This window comes from Mauremys mutica, unplaced genomic scaffold (assembly GCF_020497125.1).
Source record: "Mauremys mutica isolate MM-2020 ecotype Southern unplaced genomic scaffold, ASM2049712v1 Super-Scaffold_100125, whole genome shotgun sequence".
NCBI lineage: Eukaryota > Metazoa > Chordata > Testudines > Geoemydidae > Mauremys > Mauremys mutica.
Window position 1 is genome coordinate 635,010 of NW_025423274.1, and position 6,787 is coordinate 641,796.

The following is a 6,787-nucleotide window of genomic DNA, read 5'->3' on the forward strand; positions in this document are numbered from 1 at the left end:
GCTGGAGCAGCAAAGCTGGGGGGCAGGGACACGGCACAGCTGGAGCAGCAAAGTGGGGGGCGGGGGACAACACAAAAACGGTGGGGCTGGAGCAGCAAAGCTGGGGGGGAGGGACACGACGTGGCTGGAGCAGCAAAGTGGGGGGTGGGGGACAACACAAAAACGGTGGGGCTGGAGCAGCAAAGCAGGGGGATGGGGGGAAAGACAACGGCGCGGCCGGCAAAGCAGGGGAAAAACAAACAAAAAAAACCCACAGGGTGGCCAGAGCCAGGGGACTCCCTGTGCTGCAGAGTGCGCACCCGGTCTGGGGGGGGGGAAGGGGAGGGAGCGGAGGGAGAGAGAAGGGGGGGCGGCCAGCGCTTCAGCGGGACACTCACCACGCGGCCCCGACCGCCGCGCCGCCTGGCACCCTCACTCCTTCTCTAGACTAACCAGTCCTAATATACTGTAACATGGTTATATTCCACCTCCTTCACTGGTTACACCCAACAAAATTAATTATACAGCAGACAGAAACAATCACAGACCCAGAGACCATGCAGATAAACATACAAAACAATAGAGAAGGGAGGATTTCACAACTACATCTATACAGACATAAGGGTTTTCCAGCTGTGTCTATTGATAAGTGAGTTCTTGCCAGACAGGATGCTACCAAACTAAGTTTCCCTTTCTCTGGAGGAGATGGAATATCAGGGCAGGATTGTGTCCCTAACAGCCCAATCGCACCTTATTTCAGTGTGACTAGTTGGGAATGTGAGGATGTGACCATACACTTCCCACCTTATGGCTGCCTTTGCTGCTTAGCCGAAGAACCAGGCCTCAGACTGTCACAGTAAGAGAAGGCCATTACACAGACAGACAGTGATTTTTTATTCTCTCTTTTATATCTTTATAACTAGCTAAGTGATAAAAATACAGCTACATTCTTAAAGTACAGGCCTTTGCAGACAGGCCTGAATCTCTGTATCCTAACAGTCCTCGAGGTCAGGCAGCCTCTGGGTAAGGGGGTGGGGACTCAGATCCTTCTGCTGGCCAATTCCACCAGGGTCGTGTATAAACCAGGGAAGTTCCCCACAATAGCCAGACCAGATGCCCCCTGTACACTTGTGCTCTGTCCTCATTGCTTCTCTCTCTCCCTTCCCCCCATCTCTGCTGCTCTCCCTCTGGGCTTTCTCAGCACCTGGCCCCACAGCATTTCCTGGGGGAAAGAGACTGCGCTTTCTGCATCTGCGGATGTGGCCTCTCTCCTGATTGCTAAGGAAAGGAACCTTTCCAGGAAATGGCCACAGCTTCTGGGAATCCCTGTGTGGCTGTGAACAGAGTTTGGCTCCTGGCACACAAGGCAACTTAAAAGCTGAGCACCCAGACAGGGGCTTGAACCCTGGACCATCAGATTAAGAGCCTGATGCTCTACCAACTGAGCTACCTGGGCTCATTGACAAAAAATCTTTACCGTTCAGCACAAGAGCGAGCAGGCAGGCAAAAGAGAGGCAAAAAAAGTCCCAGGAACCCCTCCTCTTTTTCTGCACAGCCACTGCCTGGCAGCAGGATTCCTCCTCCTCCTCAGGGAGACTAAATCTCTGTGCCTAGACAGCCGGTCCATCCGCTGCACCTCAATCCCCCATGCCCGAGCCTCCCTGCCAAAGCCCTGCACCTGGCCCCATACAATTAAGTCACACGTTTCGCTGGGAACGTAACTTCTTGTGCCCAGAGCGTCTCGGCCCCCTCAGCAGATGACCTGAGAAACACAGTGTCCGGCTTTTCCAAAGAAGAGCTTAGACCCCCTCATCATGTGGCCTAAAGGATAAGGCATCTCCCTGTGGATCGGATGATTCAGGATTTGAGTCCCCTCATGGTTCTGCTCACTTTGTGCTGCAAGTCCTGCTCCCTTCAGGGCTGGAACCTCTTCTTGGCCGCTCAGGCCAATGCTCTGGCTTCAGCTAGAGCCCCAGGAAGGAGTTGGGGGTTGGGTGTCACAAAGGCTGGGGTATGAGCCCCAGGCGCTTCCAGTCTCGCCTTTGCCCTTCCTGACTTGCCAAAGAAAATGGGCGGCTTCACTGCCAAAGTGAGCACCTGGAGTGGGAACAGTCAGAGGCCCCACCAGGGGGCTGGCCCTGCTTTCCTACCCTCTTCTGATGTTGGCCACAGAGCATCAGCAGCCGCCCTGCATGTTGGTCTGTGGGTGGCCTTCAGTGGGGTTTGGCATGGCAGGGAGCAGCCTGGCCAGGTGTTTTTGTGGCTGTCTGCTGGCCACGCATAGGCATGGTTCTCCCCTCCTCTTGCCCTGACCTCCGCTGCTTTTAAGCCTTCCCTTGGAGCTGTCAGCACCAGCCGCCTCTGCTCTAGGTGCCCAGAGGAGGAGAGGTGCTGGGCTCCAGCCTGGGACTCTGCCTCCCTCCTGCCCAGCCCTGACTATGAAGCCTGGCCCTGACCCTCCTTCCTTCAAGCGCCATGTGGGCAAGAGGAAAAGCACAGTAGGAAGTGCCAAACTTGTGGGCATCAGGTGAAGCCATGAGAATCCCAACTCTCAGGTGCCAGTATCCAGTTCTAGAGCCCTGACCCACTGCAGCCATCCCACCCAGAGGCCTGAGTCACCCAACAGGATGGGAAAGACTTGCTCTTGTACAACAGGAGACAGGGAAGTTGAGCACTGTGAGCTCCAGGGCTTTACCACAAACCAACACAAGGTCCTACTGAGATCTGAACTCAGATTGCAGGGTTCAGAGTCCTGAGTGCTGAGAAAGCCCAGAGGAGGAGAAGCAGAGATGAGGGGAAGAGAGACAGAGAAGCAATGGGGACAGAGTGCAAGTGTACAGGGGGTTCAGGTCTGGCTATTGTGGGGAGCTTCTCTGGTTTATACATGACCCTGGTGCAATTGGCAGGAGAAAGGATCTGAGTCCCCACCCCCTTACCCAGAGGCTGCCTGACCCCAAGGAGGCTCTTTCTACTCTCCTGTGTGGCAGAGACCTCGTAACCCCAACAAGGCTGGGCCCAGGAATCCTGGGGGCTTTGATGAGCCCCAATCTTGTCATGATCACTTGAACAGGGCTACAGTGTCTCCACTCTGGGCACTTCCCTGACCCACTCCTCATTGCATGTGCTTCAAGCAAACACCATTTATTACCCAGCAATCAATGTAAAACACAAGGAAAGATGGGAAAGGAAAACACGTCACCCTGTTCTGTGGTGCAGGGAGATCACAACCAGCGTCTCTGGAGGGTCAGGGCAGGTCACAGTCTCTCCCTCACATGTCCCAGGCCTCCTCCCCAGGCCCTGGCTGTGCTGCAGGGACACCACGGGCTGGACACTTGCTCTGGCAGTGGCCACGTGCTCTAGGGACAGGCCCCTTGTTCCCAGTGTCAGCCCCCATGTAGGGGATATGATCCCCCCACCCCCAAAAGTCTGGCCTGCAAGGTCTCTTGACGGGTGGCATCTCCTTGCACTGGGCCTTCTGCCCAGGGTCCCCCTCGCTCTCCCACGCTGCTCACTGCACCCACCTCCAGCCCCAGTGCTGCTGCGGCTCTGCCTCCAGCTCCCTGGGCTGCTCCTCTGGCTCCGCTTGCTGCAGCTCTTCTCCCCGCACAGATCTGCTCCCTGGGCAGCTTCTACGGCTCGTGCTGCTGCAGCTCGGCTCCCAGCACAGATCTGCTCTGGTTCTCCCTGGCTGGTGCAGCTCTGCTCCCCGGCTCTTCTCGGGCTCCTGCTCTCTCCTTAGCTCTGCCCCACTCTGGCCCAGGCAGTTCCAGCTCCCACAGAGGATGGGGCCCCCTGGCCTGGTGACTCCCTCATTACACTGCCTGGCCTGTCAGTGCGGCTAACTTGGAGCTTTGGCCTCTCCCCATTGCCCCTGGGGACTGTCAGTCTCAGAGGCCTGATTTCCCATTGGCCCTTCCCCCTTCTATTGGGACTGGGAAGTAGCCAACCAAAAACCCCACTAAGTTTTAAGGGGCCAACAGTCCCTTACACAAGCCAGCCCCGTGAGGGTCACCGATGTGCAGAGAAGGCAGCATGAGCTGGTCCCATGGTGTAACGGGCAGCACTCAGGCCTCTGAATCCTGCATTCTGAGTTCAAATCTCAGTGGGACCTTGTGTGGGCTTGTGGTAAAGCCCTGGAGGTCCCAGTGCTCAACTTCCCTGTCTCCAGCTGTGCAAGAGCAAATCTTTCCCCTCCTGCTGGGTGACTCACACCTCCTAGAGCCAGGTCTCTGGGTGGGGTGGCCACAATGGGTTGGGGCTCTAGAACTTGCCACCCTGGTGGTTGGGATTCTCGCTGCTTCACCTGATGCCCACAAGTTTGGCCCTGGTGCTTCCTGCCACACTTTTCCTCTGGTCCACATGGCGCTTGAAGGAAGGAGGGTCAGGGCTGGGATTGATAGTCAGGGCTGGGCAGGAGGGAAGAAGAGCCCCAGGCTGGAGCCCCACACACCTTCCCTCCTCCTCTGGGCACTTAGAGCAGAGGCGGCCCAGCTCTGTCTGCTGGACACCTCGGCAGAGGAGGTGAGTTCATGTAAATACAGTCTGGTCCCAAAGCCTCCCCCCACCCCTGGCTCGTCACTAGCTGTCAGGGGAGAGTCATTCACACCTTGCTTCCAAATCATCATTTGAAATTCTGAGGTTGGCCAACATTGCTGAAGCCAATGCACCGACATTGTCAGCAAACACAACAGCTGGGTGAGGAAACCCGGCTTTGTCCAGACTTTTCAAACCTATTTTACTTTCTCAGGTACAAGTATTTTTCATACGTTGGATCTGCTTTTAAAGTGTGTGTTAACATTGCAATTTCCATTCAGATTTGCAACCAGTGACAACATTGGCAGCGCTGCATGTAACTACCTGACCACTGGGGGGGGGGGTGTTGGGGAAATTTGGGGGAGGGGTGCACAGCCCCCTGGCTGGGGGGTGTATAGGGAACGCCCGGTTTCACTGAATTGAGTCTCCTACTGCAGCACCTCAGTAGGTTACATCAGAGAGGAGCTGCAGTGTCTAGGCAGTGGGATGCCTGTGCCTTTAAGAGCCCAGCCCTGGGAAGCCCATGCTGAGAGGTGCTGCCTGTGGGAGGGGAAATAGAAAAGCCCCTCTGCTCCCCCCACCCTGTTTTTGCAAACACTGGAGTCTCAGCCCCCCAGGGTAACTGTTACCCCTCTGCCCCTGCCTGTGCTGGGGTTTAACCCTCTGGCAGCGCCTCCCCCTGGGCTTAACTCTGGCTCCTTCCCCCCTCCCTGACTTTGCCCTTCAGCCCCTCTCCTAACTCTGCCTCCAGCTGCTTGACCCCCTGACCAGTCAATTTCCACCCCCTGCTCAGACCCTGACCACCCACCTCCTCTGATTTCCCCCCCTTTGCCCCTCTTTAATCCCTGTAAAAATTAGGGAGGGCTGGGTCCCATTCTCGGGGGGGGCACCTAGCCCCTGCCTGCCCAATGCTCAAAGCGCCCCCCCACGATCTTGCGGATGTTTGCGGAGTGCTGCAGGGTCACCTGCAGGGAGAGAGAGACGTGGTTAGGAGGTGATGCAGCCAAGGGTGCCTCACCCAACACTGAGATGCAGCCACCTCTGGGGTGGGTTGCACAATTCAGCAAATGAATTTGGAACAGGAAACCCACTGAAAGGACCGAGGCAGCTGCAGGAGGTGGAGAAAAGCAGAAAAAGCAGGAGCCCTGGATCCCAGCCCTGCCCCTCCCCCACTCTACTCCCTAACCCCCACTCCCCTCCCACATTTGAGGGGAGAACCCAGGAGTCCTGGTCCCCAGCCTTGCCCACCCCCATATTTCAATATGGCTCCATCCAACAGCTGCCCCCACCAATTGCAGGGCAGTGCCATGGGGCACACCAGGGCCTGCCTGTTTGCACAGGATGGGCGATGCCAGTGCCCCAGGGTGGCGAGAGACGATGCTAAGGGAGAATCAGGCAGCAGACACCCCCACAACAGTGAAAGAAGTGCTAGGGGCGCCATGCTGCAAGGAGTGAGGGGGTTGGCAGGGAATGGGAGGATCTCCCCTCACAGCGGGTGCATCTGTCTCCCCAGCAATTCCTCCCCAGCCCTACCCCGGCCCAGGCTAATCCCGGCCCAGCTACCAAGGTTACATTTGGCCTGGATTCCCCAGCTGCTTCTGGAGGGGTGTGGGGCTGGGGAGCATGAGCCTCTACTCCCCCTTCCCCCGACACAGCTGCATGGGAACTGACCAAAGGAGCCCGCAGCACTGCTGCCTAGAGGAAACTGAGGCACCAGCCAGTGACAAACACATCATGGCTCTCCTCATCCTCATCCTCTTTTCCATATACAACCCCGGGGGGGGGGGAACTCAGGGCAGTTGCATAGTTAACCTGTGGAACTCCTTGCCAGAGGATGTTGTGAAGGCCAAGACTATAACAGGGTTCAAAAAAGAACTAGATAAATTAACAGAGGACAGGTCCATCAGTGGCTATTAGCCAGGGTGGGCAGGGATGGTGCCTGTAGCCTCTGTTTGCCAGAAGCTGGGAATGGGCGGCAGGGGATGGATCACTTGATGATTCCCTGCTCTGTTCATTCCCTCTGGGGCACCTGGCACTGGCCGCTGGCAGGAGACAGGAGGATACTGGGCTAGATGGACTTTGCGTCTGACCCAATCTGGCCGTTCTTATGTCTCCCTTGGCGCAGTAGTGACACCCAGTGGGCAGTCAGAGTAATGCACAGAAGGTGTCTCCCTTGGCACAGCAGTGACACCTCGTGGTCATTCACGGTAATGCACAGAAGGTGTTTCCCTTGATACAGCAGTGACACCCAGTGGCCAGGTGGCGTAATGCACAG

At 56.8% G+C, this 6,787-nt stretch overlaps 1 non-coding gene across 1 annotated transcript; it reads right to left on the bottom strand.

Annotated features, from left to right (window-relative positions):
• Window positions 1-1,362: 1,362 nt before the first annotated feature.
• Window positions 1,363-1,435, bottom strand: TRNAK-CUU. The gene has a single exon. It is a non-coding gene; the product is annotated as a tRNA-Lys (tRNA).
• Between the last annotated feature and the right edge of the window lie 5,352 nt (window positions 1,436-6,787).